This window comes from Cavia porcellus, unplaced genomic scaffold, assembly GCF_034190915.1.
Source record: "Cavia porcellus strain 051 isolate PalLab524CR breed Dunkin Hartley unplaced genomic scaffold, mCavPor4.1 scaffold_31, whole genome shotgun sequence".
NCBI classification, from domain to species: Eukaryota; Metazoa; Chordata; class Mammalia; order Rodentia; family Caviidae; genus Cavia; species Cavia porcellus.
Genome location: NW_026947514.1, coordinates 3,989,605 through 4,005,853, shown reverse-complemented (window position 1 = coordinate 4,005,853; position 16,249 = coordinate 3,989,605). Strand labels below are relative to the sequence as shown.

The window sequence follows — 16,249 nt, the reverse complement described above, 5'->3', positions numbered from 1 at the left end:
TCTCGAGTTGCATCCATTTACATATAAATATCTCAATGTGATCATTCTTTATAGGTGAGTAGTACTCCATTGTATAAAAGTACATGTTTTTTATCCATTCCTCAGTTGATGGGCATTTATGTTGTTTCCAAGATCTGGCTATTACAAATTGTGCTGCTATATAAACATGGGTGCACATATATCACTGTGGTATGATGTTTTCAGTCCTTCTGAGAATATGCCCAGAATACCTGGGTCCAATGGGACTTTCAGTTTCAGATTTTTTGAGGAACCTCCAACTGACCTCCACAGTGGTTGCAGGAGTGTATACTCCCACCAACAGTGGAGAAATGTTCCTTTTTCCCCACAGCCTCCCCAGCATTTGTTGTTGGTAGTTTTCTTGATCCTGGCCATTCTTTCTGGAATGACTTGGAATCTCAGTGTGGTTTTAATTAGCATTTCTCTAATGAGTAATGATGATAACTATTTTTTTCATGTATTTATTTGCCATTTGTATTTCTTCACCTCAGAACTGTGTATTCATCTCAGATGCCCATTTTTGGATTGGATCTTTGAATTTTGGGGGTCTGATTTTTAAAAATTCTTTATGTGTTTTAGACAGAAATCCTTTGTCTGAGGGACAGTTCACTAAGATTTTTCAAAGTTCATGTGTTTCATTTTTACTCTGTTGGAGTTTTCTTTTGACATACAAAAACTTTTAATAAGATGAGATCCCAGTTACTGATTCTGGAAAGTATTTCCCATGCTGTTTGATTTTAGTTCATGAAATCTCTATTCCTATGGCTTCAGGATTTCTACCTATTTTGTCTTCCAGCAGAATTAATGTTTCTGTTTTAATATTTAGATCTTTGATCCATTTTGACTTTTGTTTAGCACATGGTGATAATATGGGTCTAATTTTAGTTTCTGGCCAGTTTTTCCAGCACCATTTATTAAAAAGACTGTCTTTCAGTGAACGTGTTTGGCCCTTCTGTTAAAGATAAGGTGGCAGAGTGTGTTTGTAGTTGTATCTTCTAATCTATTTTATTGATCTTCAGGTCTATTTTTATTCCAGGATCGTACTGATTTTATTACAGTACTTTTGTAGTATAACTTCAAGTCAGGGATTGTGATGCTTCCTGCCTTATCTTGTTGCCCAGAATTGCCTTTGCTATTCTATGTCTTTTCCCATTCCAGATGAATTTCAGGAATGATTTCTCTAGATCTGTGAAGTATTCTAGTGATATTTTCATTGGAATTGCATTGAATCTGTATAATAATTTTGAGAGAATGGGCATTTTCACAATATTTGTTCTTCCTATCCATGAACAAGGAATGTCTTTCCATTTACTGAGATCCTCTTGTTTCTTTTTTCAGGGTATTATAATTTTTGCTGAATAGATCTTTTACTTTTGTTAAAGGGATTCCTAAGTATTTCAGTTTTTTGGGGTGCTATTGTGAAGGGTGTGGCTTCTCATATTTCTCTCTCAGTGAGTTTGTTTGTGTATAGGAGTCGTATTGATTTTTTAAAAGATTGTTATTTAAAGAGAAAAACACAAAACAGAAAAAGGATAGAAATAATACATAATTTCAAAAAATAAACTGTAAAAAATCACTAGTTGATACATTACATATTGTCTTCTTAGAACTAGTTGTTCAAGTTACAAAAGTAAAGCATACAAAGCTGAAATTCAAATAGTGGGACTGCAAACAGTTCTGCTCAATAATGCAAAAAAACCTTAGTAATATGTTATCAGTCTTACACACTTAAACATACATGCAGTTATATCCTTTAGAGCACTTTCTTTTCCTCTCTTTATTTACAATAGCAATTACACATTTTGGGTTTTGTTACTCCAACATTTCTTATTAGTTTTTACACTAAAGAAACAATGTGATATTTAAAAATATGATTCTTACTTATTTCAATAATGAGGATAATCTCAAGCTGTCTCCATTTGCCTATGAAGGCCTCAAGATCATCCTTTTACAGCTGAGTAATATTCCGTTGTATAAAAATATCACATCTTTTTCAGCCACTCTGCAATTGATGAGCATCTTGGTTGTTTCCAAGTTTAGCTATTACAAATTGTGCTGCTATGATATATGCTTTGGATGCACATATATCACTGTGATATGACCTTTTCACATTTTCCGGAAAAATACCCAGAGAGGAATAGCTGGATTGAGTGGAACTTCCAATCTCAGTCTTCTGAGAAATCTCCATAATGATTTCCATAGTAGCTGCACAAGTCTACACTCCCACCAACAGTGGAGCAGTGTTCCTTTTCTCCCGCAGCCTCACCAACATTTGTTTTCAGTTGATTTCTTGATGGCAGCTATTCTTTCTGGAGTGAGATGAAATTTCAATGCCGTTTTAATTTGCATTTCTTGAATGACCAGTGATGGTGAACATTTCTTCAAGTATTTATTTGCCTTTTCTATATCTTCATCTGAGAACTGTGTGTTCATCTCAGATGTCCATTTTTGGAGAGGTCTTTGAATTCAGGGGGCTTGATGTTTTTCAGTTCTTTTATTTGTCCTGGATATAAGTCTTTTGTCTGAGGGGTTCCTGGCTATAATACTTTCCAATTCTGTGGGTTTTCTTTTCACTCTGTTGGTGATTTCTTTTGATATGCAGAAACTTTTCAATAATATGAGATTCCAATTGTTGCTTCTTTGGTGTGTTTTCTGTGCAGTTTGTGTTTTGTTTATGAATTCTCTGCCTACCCATATATCTCCAAGATTCTACCTACTTTGGCTTTCAGTAGATTTAGTGTTTCTCTTTTAATATTTAGGTCTTTGATCCATTTAGACTTTAGTTTGTGCATGGTGATAGGCATTGATCTAGTTTCAGTCTTGGCATGTGGAGATCCAATTTTTCCAATGCTATTTATTAAAGAGGCTATCCTTCTTCCAGTGAACATATTTATCTCCTTTGTCAAATATCAGGTGGCTGAGTGTCTTTGTAGTTGGGTTTGCATCACTAATCTGTTCCATTGATGCTCAGGTCTATTTCTTTACCAGTACCTCAGCGGATGTTATCACAGTAGCTTTGTAGTATAGTTTATGTCAGGAATTGAGATGCCAGTTCCACTGATCCTCCGGTCTATTTATTTGCCAGTTTTGCTGATGTTATCATGGTGGCTTTGTAGTATAGTTTCAAGTCAGGAATTGAGAAGCCTCCTGCTTTGCCTTCATTGCCCAGAATTGCCTATGGTATTCTAGAGTTTTTCTGTTTCCAAATGAATTTTAAGAGTGTTTCCTTTAGATCTGTGAGCTATGTTAATGGTATTTTGATTGGAATTGCACTAAATCTGTATAACAATTTTGCAAGTATGGTCATTTTCACAATGTTGGCTCTTTATAGCCAAGAACAAGTAATAACCTTACATTTCCTAATATCTTCTTCAATCTTTTTTAGCAGAGCATAAAAGATATAGGTCTTTTACATTCTTAGTTAGGTTGATTCTCAAGTATTTCATTTTTCTAGATGCTATTGTGAAAGGTGATATTTCTATAATTTCCCTCTCCACGGTTTTTTTGTTTGTGTACAGGAATGCTATTGATTTTTGAACACTGACTTTGTATGCAGCTACACTGCTGAATGTGTTCATTACCTCTGGTAGTCTTTCAATGGAGTTTTTTGGGTCTTCTATATAGAAAATCATGTCATTTCAAATAGTGATAACTTAATTTCTTCCTTTCCTATTTCAATTCCTTGTATTTCTCTCTCTTGTCTGAGTGCCCTGGCTAGTGTTTCCAGAACTGTATTGAATAGGAGTTGTGATAGAGGACATCCTTGTTTGATTTCTGATTTTAAAGTGAAAGCTTTCAATTTTTGTCCATTTAGTATCATGACGGCTGTTGGTTTCTCATAGATGGCCTTTATAAGATTGAGATAGAAACCATGTATTCTGAATTTCTGAAGGGTTTTTATCATGAACACATATTGGACTTTATTGAAAGCTTTTTCTGCATTTATTGAGATGACCATGTGATATTTGTTTTGGCTCTATTGATGCGGTGTATTATATTTATTGATTTGTGTGTGTTAAACCATCCTTGCATTCCTGGAATGAATCCCACTTGGTCATGATGTATAATCTTCTTGATGATTTGTTGCATTCTGTTTGGCAATATTTTATGGAGAATCTTGCATCAGTTTCATTAGTGAGATTGGCATATGCTTTCTTTTCAATTTCATTGAAGAATTTAAGAAGTATTGGCATCAAATCTTTTCTAAATTTCTTGTAGAATTCAGGCACGAATACATCAGGACCTGGGTTTCTCTTTGTTGGTAAGTTTTTAGTTACATTTTCAGTTTCAATAACTGATATTGAATTATTCAAATTTCTTATATCTTCTTGGTTGAGCTTTGGTAATTCATATGTTCCTAGAAATCTGTCCATTTCCTGTGTTTCTGACTCTAGTGAGTACAGATTTTCAAAGTAGGTGTTCATGATCTTTTGAATTTCCATGGGACCTGTAGTACTTTCCCCCTTTTCAGTCCTTATTGCATGAATTTGGTTTTTTCTTTCATTTTCTTGATAAAGTTAGCTAGAGGTTTGTCAATTTTGTTTATTCTCTCAAAATTCAGCTTTTTGATTCATTAATTCTTTATACTTTTTAAAAAAATTTCGATTGTACTGATTTCTGCTCTAATCTTTACCATTTCCTCTCTTCTATGAGTTTTGGGTTAAACTTGCTCTTCTTTTTCTAGAAACTTGAGAGGAAGCCTTAGGTTATTTGTGCTCATTCTGTTTTCTTTTTTTATTTAAAGAGAGAAGAAAAGAAAAAAAAGAAAGGACATAAAAATGCAGTAAAGGGTACAAATAATATAGTATTTCAAGAAAAAATATATACAGTACTAAAACACCAGTTAATAGGTTACATATTATCTTCCCAGAAACAGTTGTCCATAACACTAAATTAAAGCATATAAAGTGGACATTGCTACAGTGAAATTGGAGACAGTTCTGTTCAATGATCCAACAAAAGCTCAGTTATATGGTTTTCCATCCTGCACACTCGAACATACCTGCGGTTATATCTCTTAGTCCACCTTCGTTTCCTCTCTTTTTTATAGTAACAATTAGACTTTTAGGGTTTTATTATCCTCATGGTTCTTAATTACTTTTTTGAAGAGAATAAAACCAAATGTGACTAAGCAAAACAGAGTCAGTTAGAACAGAGGGGTGGGCATAGCACATGATGCAAAAATGAATACAAGGTGATCAAAAGTGGTTACCATTGTGCCTCTTGCTATTTTTAAATTGAGTTGTCTATATCATCAGGTATAATAGAATTGATCAAAACAGTACAGGACAAAACCAATAAAACCTACACTGAGGACCATACAGGACTTCAAAAAAAGGATAATAGTCAATCCATATTGGGCATCATAGTATGTCTTATTGCCTTCAAAGTGATTGCCTATACCCTCAAACTTGATACTATCAAACAAAATAGAATATATAATAATCAGACAGAACAAGATGGGGAGAGCAATACAGTCAGGTTAATAGGACAACAAAAAAGTTAGTATAGTATGTCCCCCTATTTTTAATTTAGTTTTCCCTTAATTAAAAAAATGAGAGAAAATAGATTAATTTTAAAAAGGGGGGAGATTGGGATAAGAGAGGATATTGTAATAGAACAATGCAGGGCAGAACCAAGCAATTCAAGCATCATTGTGTTTCACCACCAGATAATCTAACATAATAGTAGTCACCATATAGTGCCTCTTTCCTTAAATTATTTGAGTATAACTTTGCATGCTATAATATCAAGCATATCTAGACAGTGTGAAACCTTTCAAGAGAATGCAATAATTACAGGGTATTTAGAACCTGCTAATAGAAAATGAACAATGGTTTCTATATTATCTCTTTGCCTATAAAGAATTTTGTTTATACTATGGCATATAGTGAAATATAGTAAGATGCAACATGTTAAAACCAGTGGAAATAGATGTACTACAGCTTGATGGGACTTCAAAACAAGATGATATTAAATCAGCACTAGCATTTATGTTGTGTTGCTTTCTTCAAAATAGCTATTCGTGCTATCATAGATACTAAAATCGAACAACCTAGGTTAAAGCCATTGCAGTTAATGAGTGAAAACATTATATGGCTTCAAACCAATATGATTGGGAATCATGATTATCACATATTTGTATGTATTCTTATCATTTCTTGTACTAGGGAAACTATTCGGTATTTATACATGTGAGTTTGATTTATTTCACTTATGAGTATGGTCTCAAGTTGCATCCATTTATTTATAAATGTCTCAATGCAGTCATTCTTTATAGCTCAGTAGTACTCCATTGTATAAAAATATCACAACTTTTTTTATCCATTTTTCAGTTGATGGACACTTAGGTTGTTTCGAACATCTGGCTATTACAAATTGTGCTGCTATAAACATGGGTGCACATACATCACTGTGGTATGATGCTTTTAGTTCTGGGAATATGCATAGAAGTGGTATAGCTGGGTCATATGGGGCTTCCAGTCCTAGTTTTCTGAGAAATCTCCAGACTGACTTCCACAATGGTTACATTAGTCTACACTCCCACCAACAGTGCAGGAGAGTTCCTTTTTCTCCACAGCCTCTCCAGCATTTGTTGTTGGTGGTTTTCTTGATCTTGGCCATTCTTTCAGGAGTGAGATGCAGTCTCAGTGTGGTTTTGATTTGCATTTCTCTAATGACCAATGATGATGAATATTTTTTCATATATTTAATTGCCATTTGTATTTCTTCATCTGAGAATTGTTTACTCACCTCAGATGCCCATTTTTGGATTGGGTCTTTGAATTTTGGAGTCTGATTTTTGAAAATTCTTTACATGTTTTAGGCAGAAGTCCTTTGTCTGAGGGGCAGTTCACTAAGAATTTTTCCCAGTTTGTGGGGTTTTTTTTCAGTATGTTAGAGATTTCTTTTGACGTGCAGAAACTTTTTAATAAGAGGTGATCCCAGTTATTGATTCTGGGGAGTATTTCCTGTGCGGTTTGAGTCCTGTTCATGAATTCTCTACCTACTCCTATGTCTTCAAGGTTTCTACCCAATTTGTCTTCCAATACATTTAGTGTTTCTGTTTTAATATTCAGATCTTAGATCCATTTAGATTTTATTTTAGTACATGGGTCTAGTTTGAGTTTTCAACATATGGAGATCCAGTTTTTCCAGCACCATTTTGTTTTGTCATTTTCCTATATTTTTGAGCTTCAAGTTTTGCTCCAAGGGAGGAAGAGAGGTCAGTCAGGGTGGGACAGAATTCCCTGCCCCCTCCTTACTCACTGATTTTGACTGGAAGCTGGAGCCTGGCCCCCAGGCGAAGAGAGTTCCATGCCTCTGCTGGACTTACTGGACCCACAGGAAGCCAGATCCTGGGCCCCAGGCAAAGAAAACAGTTAGCTTGGCCTAGGGTGGGTTTGCCTCTGCTGGTCTTACTGGACCAACAAGGAGCCGGAACCTGGCCCCCAGGTGAAGAAGAGAGTCCCACGCTTCTGCTGGACTTACTGAACCCACAGGAAGCCGGATCCTGTCCCCAGGCAAAGAAAACAGTTCACTGGCCTAGGGCAGCGTTCCCTGCCTCTGCTGGTCTTACTGGACCAACAGGGAGCCCGAGCCGGCCCCCCAGGCGAAGAAGCCATTCTGTTTTCTTGATATGACAATTTATTGGTATATGTTTCCCTCTTAAGGCTGCTTTTATTGTATCCCACAGATTACAGTATGTAGTTTCTGCATTCTCATTGAATTATAGGTATTGCTTTATTTCTTCTTTAATTTTACCTGTAGCCCACTGGTTGTTCAAAAACTTTGTTATTTAATTTCCATGTAGTTTGTAGGTTTTTCAATTTCTTTTGCTATTAATTTCCAATTTAGTGCACTATGGTCAGATATTATGCATGGGATAATTTCAATACCTTTGCAGTTGCTTGGGAATGTTTTATGGGATAATATATGGTCTATTTTGGAGAATGTCCCATGTGCAGCTGAGAAGAATATAAATTAGATGTGGTTGGGTGGAACATTCTGCAAATATCTACTAAGTCCAATTGCTCATAAGTATGATTCAGTTCTATTATTTCTTTGCTGACTTTTTGTCTACTTTATCTATCTCCTGTGACAATGTGATATTAAAATCCCCTGTTATAATTGTGTTCTTGTGTATTTGGTTTTTCATGTCCTTTAGTATTTGTCTCAAATAGTTGGGTGCCTCTGTATTTGGTGCATATGTATTTTTAATTTTTAGTTCTTTCTCTTGAATTTTTCCACTAATGAGTATGTAGTGACCTTCTTTATCTCTTTTAATCATTTTAGATTTGAAGCTCACATTGTCTTCAAATAGAATAGTTACCCCTGCTGTTTTCTGGGTTCTTATTGTATGGAATACTGTTTTCCATCCTTTGAGCTTTAATCTATGAGTTTCCTTTTGGGTCAGATGTGTTTCTTGTATACAGCATATTGTGGGATCATGTTTCTTTATCCATTCTGTCAATCTATTTCTTTTGATAGCTGAATTGAGGCCATTTAAATTTATGGATATAACTGATACGTACTGGCTTGACTTTGCCATGTTATGTTCCAGTTGTTTGCTTTCTGCTTTTCCCTCTTGTTTAATTGCTTGTCCTACCTGGTGGTTTCTTTCTGTTGTTGTTCTGGGGATTGTGCTCATTTTTATATTTATCTAGTATATCTTTCAATACTCTTGATTTTTCTGTGTTGACTTTGTATCCAGCTACATTACTGAATTTAGTTATTATACCTAGGAGTCTTTCAATGGAAGTTTTAGAGGTCTTCTATGTAGAATATCATGTCATTGGCAAATAATGATAATTAAACTTCTCTTCCTATCCTTACTCCTTGTATGTCTTTCTCTTATCTAATTACTCTGGCTAGTATTTCCTGCACTATATTGAATAGGAATGGTGACAATGGACATCCTTGTCTTGTCCCTGATTTTAGGTTAAAGGTTTTCAGTATTTGACCATTTTGTGTGATGCTGCATGTTGGCTTGTCACACATGCCTTTTATCATATTGGGGTAAAGACAATGTGTTCCAATTTTCTGTAAGGTTCTTACCATGAATGAGTGTCGAACCTTATCAAAAACTTTTTCCACATCTATAGAAATGCTCATGAGATTCTTATTTTTGACTCTAGATTTGGTGGATTACATTTATTGATTTGCATATATTGAACTATATCTGCATGCCTGGCTTGAATCCCACTTGGTTATGGTGCACAATCTTCTTGATGATTTGCTGCGTTCTTTTTGCAAATATTTTATTGAGAATTTTTGCATCTATGTTCACTAAGGAGATTGGCATGCAGTTCTCTTTTTAGGTTAGGCCTTTCTCTGGTTAGGTATTAGAGTAATACTTGCTTCCTGGAATGTGTTAGGGAGAATTGTTTCTCTCTAAATTTCATTGAAGAATTTAAGGAGTGTCTGCATTAAGTCTTCTTTGAATTTCTTGTTGAATTCTGCAGTGAATCCATCTGGACCTTGGCTTTTCTTTGTCGGTAAAGTTTTAATTACACTTTCAGTTTCATTAGTTGAAAATGTTATTCAGCAGTTTTACATCTGCAGATCCAGCTTTGGTAATTCATAAATTTCTAGGAATCTGTTCATTTCTTCTTTATCATTATCAAGCCTATTACCGAGGAGGTTTTTGAAATAGGAATGGATGATGTTCTGTATTTCTACACAGTCTGTAGTGATGTCATTCTTTTTATACTTACTACATGAATTTTAGTTCTTTCTTTCTTTTTTAAAATTAGGTTGGTTAAGGCTTGTCAATTGTATTTATTCTTTCAAAGAAACAACTCTTCATTTTTTTTCTCTTAGTCTCTATTGCATTGATTTCTGTTTTAAGTTCTATAATTTCCTCTTTTCTTTTGGCTTTGGGCTTGACTTGCTCTTCTTTTTCTAGATGTTTGAGGTGTAGCATCAGTTTGTTTATTTGTGTTTGTTCTATTTTCCTGATGTCAGATTTCACCTCAATAAATTTTCCTCTAAAGACTGCTTTCACTGTATCGCACAGGTTCTGATAATTTGCATTTGTATTTTCATTTGCTTGTAGATATTGTTTAATTTCTTCTTTAATTTCCTCTGTGACCCATTGATTGCTCAGGAATACATTATCTGATTTCCATGTTTTTGTGGGGGTTTTGCAGTTTCTTTTATCATTAATTTCTAGTTTCATGGTGCTATGATCTCATAACATGCATGGGATAATTTCAATTCTTTTGCATTTACTTAAGCATGTTCTGTGGGATAATATATGTTCTGCTTTAGAGAATATCCTGTGTGCTGCTGGGAAGAATGTATATTCTGATGTTGTTGAGTGGAACACTGTATATGTCCACCAAGTCTATTTGTTCACAGGTGTGATTCAGTTCTGTTAGGGTTAGGGTTAGGGTTAGGGTTTTCTGTGACCCTTAATTAATCTCAGTCATAAATTATCAGAACCAACATCTGTTTAGAACAAGTATGCTAATTTTGGTCATAATGTTACCAATAGTATCAAATGCAGCCTAGAAAACAACACATTAACCCATAATTTGAAACTTCTAAATATATGAACTAGATTCATGATTATATAACAAAATGTAAAGCAGACCACATAATTATATGCAATATATAAGTCTGTAATGTGTCAATTTTGCCCTCAGTGTTAAAATTTAAAATGGATAAAGGAGAAAATAGAGAAGTGGAAGAAGAGACAGAGATTAGAAGTAAGATTAGAGGACCGAGGGGTATCATGTCAGCTCAGGGAAACTGAGGCAGGAGACTGAAGGAAAAAAGAGATGGAAGAGATGTAGGAAGAACAGAACATAACCACACCCACAAAGAGGTTAGGGACCACTTTCACACTCATAAAACAATGAAAGAGAAAGACAAAAGAAAATACAACCAAAGACAAACTGAGAACAACAACAAAAAGAAATGAAAGAAAGAAGAAAGAAAACAAATTGTCCACTTCCAAGATTCTTCTGGTGTCACTCCTGGACAGCCTGTGGAGACAGAGCCCCAGACGATGCTGATCTGTCCCAGCAAGCCAACAGTTGCTCTATGGCAGAGTGGCAGATAACCTCAGCAGGCTGCCCTGACACCAGGCTCCTTGGGCTTGCCGCATTCCAAGCAGTTTCCACAGGCCTGTGCCCAGTCAGGGGCTTGGAAAGGACCTGGCAGACGTTCTGAGTTCTAGGCTTACCTGGCCCCACTCCAACATGGCTCCTGCGTAATCACTGTCTCCTGATTGAGGCTCTGCGCTCACTGCCAGCCGTGTCTGCTGCTCCCCTCCACTGCTGTGTCTCTCTGTAGAGGCTTTTGGGGTTGCCGGCCAGCACTGTCACCATGTCCATGTGTCCTCAGGTTCAAACAGCTCCTCTAGTGCAGTGACTACTCAGGGTGAGGATGCTGCCAGCTGCCACCTTCTTTTTCATTAATTTCTCTTTTTACTCTCTGTGGGCTTCAATTCACACTTCAGATTCTTCCTGAGTCCAGAGGACCCACTTCCTTCCTCGTTGTCTTCCTCATGATGTTATATTTCAGTGTCTGGATGGAGACTGTCAGAGAGGCTTTTTTCTCTGCAGCTCTCCACTCTTCCATCTTCCAGGAGGTCTCTCATCCAGTCTTTGTAATGCACATGACAATGCATAGTGCAGAGAGTATGTATCAATGTAGAGTACTTGGAAACACATATTCATATTTCAGCTTAATTTTCAGATAATGACTTTGTATTATTTGAGAAACCTTTAATTGACTGTATATTCAAAGTCTTAATTTTGCACACATGTATGAAAATACACTGCATCAAAACCAAGAAAATTATCAGTTGTGACTAGTAATTTCAAAGGCCTATGAAATTTTCTCATAGAGTCCTATAAACATATGCCTCATGAAGAACTTGCTGAAGAATAATTTGTGAAGAAAGCCCCAGAAATTGTCCACCTATAGGATATATTGCAATAGTTATAAATGTACTGTGTTTATCAGTGTGTCATTCATAATGTAGGTCTCTGGACTAAGGATTTCTAATTTTCAGTCTTAAATAACTTTGAAATTGTATAGTTCTCTATATTTTGTTTAAATGATGCTGTATGAGTTTAGTATTATGTTGTTGCTGTTTCTGTTGTGAGGCTGTGGCCTTAATTTCTGAAGTAAATTTTCTTTTTTCACATCTATATTGAATTAGTGAATATTAGCTATACAGATTATTATGTTTCATATTAACAACTTTATTCATGTACACAATCTAATTTCATCATTTTTATTGCTTCTTTGCTCCTCTATTCCTGTCCTCATTAGATTTACATTTTTACCAAATTTTACTCATTTTTTAAAATACTGCAATATCATAGATGGAGACTCATTTATTCCCCATACACTTCTAATTCACACATTTTATAAAAGTTTCAAAGTGCCAGTGACATAATTAACCATTTATAAACTTGCTTTCTTCTTGAAAAATACATATCTAGAAACTTTTATTTTGTGGGAAATTAAAAAATAGTGATCTACAAGTCATAGATATTTCTGGGTAAGCATGAAGAACTATCTGTTTGTTATCTTTCAACTTTTGTACTATAATTTTGGCAAACCTTACTCCTTGGATAGTAGTAGCGTCCAGTAATTGTCTGACTTTTGAAGTCTTTGTATGTTTGGTACTAATAAGTTCATAGTCCACCTTCATAAGTAAATCTCTGGACATAAAAGAATCCAGTGACTGGTTAAGGCAGGATGAATTATTTGGTTCACAAACTTCCCTTTTGTTTTGGATACACTGCTGAGCACTACCAGGCTGCAGGTGCTCTGAATTTCCCTCTGCCATGCGTGGATTTATTCTCTGAAGAGCACAGTGTGGTCCTGTGATCACACAAAGTTGCCCTTTGAAATTCAGAAGCCCAAATGTATGTTACCAGACAGTGATCTGGATTCATAGATGAGCAGTCTTGAGTTTTCACAGCTAAAACATCTTTGTTTTGAGGAGCTCACTGAAACTTAGAAGTTCCAAGAGAAGAACTTCTTTTATGAAGCTGAGAGGATCCACGTGATTCCTCCTGCAAACTGATTGACAAGTATGTTCAGAGGTGACTCCATTTTCTTTTTGTAATATATGTGAATAGTACCTGAAGTACTCTGTAACTTTGTTTTCTTCAATTGAATAGCAGCTCCAAGAAAAGTTATCCTTCAAAGCTTCTCAGAATTGATTTAAATTCATTAAACATTTTAAGAAAGATGGTCTTTCATCTGGGTTTTGTGCCCTTCCATGTTCTATTAGTGAGATCATGAGAGCTCTACGAGGTATACCAAATAGCAAACTTTCTTCATTAGTGTCAGATTGACATCCCTGTGATACACAGTACATGATCTGCAGACGATTGGTGGCTTCTTCAAAAGGCTGTTTTCTGGATAACACTCCCCACATGATAATTGCACAGCTATATAAATCATGCCTCATGTTGGCCTTTTGTTTTGTTTTGTTTTCTTTTGTTTGGTTTTTGTCCAGATTCATAATTTTCAGATGACATGTAGGTAATCGTCCTTTCTGGGGAAGATTTACTACCACATGATTGTGACAGCAACATCAGGTTTCATCTTGATAAATCATAATCTGCAATCTTGATCTGAAACTTATTATTCAACAAGATTCTTTGAGTCTTCAAGTCATGATGGGGCACAGGAGGACTCATATTGTGCAGTTAATTTATGCCAAGTGCAATTTCATGAAGGATATGAAATCTTAATGGCCAAACAACATTAGGATGTTCAGTTTTTCTGGGAGGGAGTTCACTCAATGACCCATTTGGCATGGATTTGGGAACTAGTCCCAAAAATTCAGGCTTGGTGCAAATTCCTAAATTGGCAAACTATAACTGAATCTGGCTTTGTGTAAAATTTCAACTTCTCTTAAGGCATCTCTTTCACAGCTTGCTTGGACTCCAGTCTTTCTTCACTTCCTGTTGCTTCAGAAGTGATGTTAGGGTGACATACCTTGTTATGGTGGAGCAAATGCAGGTGCTCAGCCCCTGCTCAGTGCTCAGCCACAGTGACCTCAGTGCTCAGCCACAGTGACCTCTACATGTTTTTATTTCAGTATGTATAATAGATTTTGGACATATCCACTCCCATTAGCTTCCCTTATATCTCCTCCCATTTCTCTATTATGTCTTGGCTTTCTTAGGTATGTTAGGAGGAGGTTATGAGTCAAGGATGGAGGGCCAGAATGGGGAAGGTGAGGTCTTTATAATTCTAGGGATACCTTCAATGCATTTTTCCTGTTGTCCTGATGCAATATACTTGGCTTCTTTATTACTAATTTTCTATCAATTATAGTTTTGATAGCTCTAAATTCACAGACATGTCCTTTCTAATTAAAATGTAAACCTCCACAATTACTTAGCTCCGAAATTTACCTGATTTTTATCATAAATCTGGATGAAAGCAGTGTATAGTACCTATACCACAGTTTAAATGTTGGGCTGCATTGCAGTGTCCTCAAAGTGACTATTTAGTCTATCATTCTTAATATTTTGGAACATGCCCAAACTTTAGACAGATTTTCTGCCAAAACATAACACACATGGCATGTAGCACAACAACTAATGGAGTCCTTGTTCCCAACTGAAACTTCCTGAGTCTGGCCTTTGCTGTGCACATTTCTAATAGCACTGTGGTCTTCCAATCTTTGAACATAATCTCCTATGAAATTCAATTTACAGCTTTTGAGGGTTTCTCTGGAATACACTTCCAAGTCTTTCCAAACCTTTCCCCTAAACCACGTCCAAAAGCTTCTAAACCACCAGGTTAGGTACAGTCACAGAAATGATCTTGTTCCTGGTAACAACATCTGTTTTAGTTACTCCCTTGGCTCAGCAACAAAGTGCCTGATACCCACAACTTATGCATATGAGTTTCACAGTTTGCATAGTTGGCCAGGTCAAGATTGAAACAGTTTGGTAGAAAAGCATGGCAGAGGAAACTGCTTATTTTATTGTGTCCAGGAATCAGAGAAAGAAAGGAAGAGACAGGGAGGAAGACATGTTCTTCCAGGTCATAACCCCTGTGACACACTTCCAATCATGTCCCACTTTCTAACAGCAGTCAACAAGCACCATATGTTCCAATCACTTCCTAAAAGTGAATCTCTAGACACACAGTCTTTTGCAAACACACAGTCTTAGTTGGATCTAAACCATAATAAAACCCTTGTACATCGTTAGTGGAGACGTAAGCCAGTACAATCATGTAAATCAGTACAGATTCCTCAAAAATAGAAAATCCATGAACTCCTTAGGGTGTCTTCCAAAAATGTTAAAAATCATCCTCATATTACAGTGATATCTGCATGTCCAAGATTAGATCAGCACAACTCACAATGGCTAAACTATGAAAGTGGATTATATATTCATCAGTAGATAAATATATATATATTTATTTATCATATATATTCATTATATATTATATATATATATATATATATATATATATATATATATACATATATATATCAGACACAGAAAAGGATAAATTCAATTTTTAGCAAAACAGGAATTCTGGATCAGAATGCCAAATGAAAGAAATCAGAGTATGTTAAATATCACATAGTTTCTCTAATATGGGAAACCCAAAGTATAAATAATTTAAAGAGCAGAATAGGAACTGTGGAGGTAGACTTTGTAAAGATGGGAAGGACAGCTGAGGAAGTGGAGAAAGAAGGGCTGGTAGAAGGAAGGAGAGAGAAAAATTATCAAGGTGCAATATGTATCTGTACCAGTTCCCCAACATGAAAAAAGTTATGTATCAAAATGTATACTAATTTTAAAAGAGCTATATAATGAAGAAGGAAATGTATCTACTAATTCAATCTTTGTTGTTGTTTCCTTGTGTCTGTGTGTGTGTATTTATCTGCTAATTTTTAATAGCTTATTCTATTCTTTGTGTAGAATTCCTTTAAGTACCTTTTGCAATCTGGCTTAGTGGTCAGCAATTTTTTTGTTTATTTTGAAGGTAGCAAAAATACAACAAAACAAGATGGAACAAAGCCAATCGAGACAACACAGTCAAATTGGTACAGAACTTCATAGCAGGATACCGGGATAACAGTTATAGGGACCATAATATATCTCATTATCTTCACAATAGTTATCCAGTCAATTAGGTATAGCAAAATCAAACCAAAAATGGGACATTATAAGACCAATCAAAAGAGAATATTGAATAAACAATTAATCATAATGAAACTAAACAG

General features: G+C 35.6%; 1 pseudogene; it reads right to left on the bottom strand.

The window, feature by feature from the left end:
* Positions 1 to 12,475: 12,475 nt before the first annotated feature.
* LOC100718908 (receptor-interacting serine/threonine-protein kinase 2-like) lies at positions 12,476 to 13,915 on the bottom strand (annotated as a pseudogene).
* Positions 13,916 to 16,249: the final 2,334 nt, after the last annotated feature.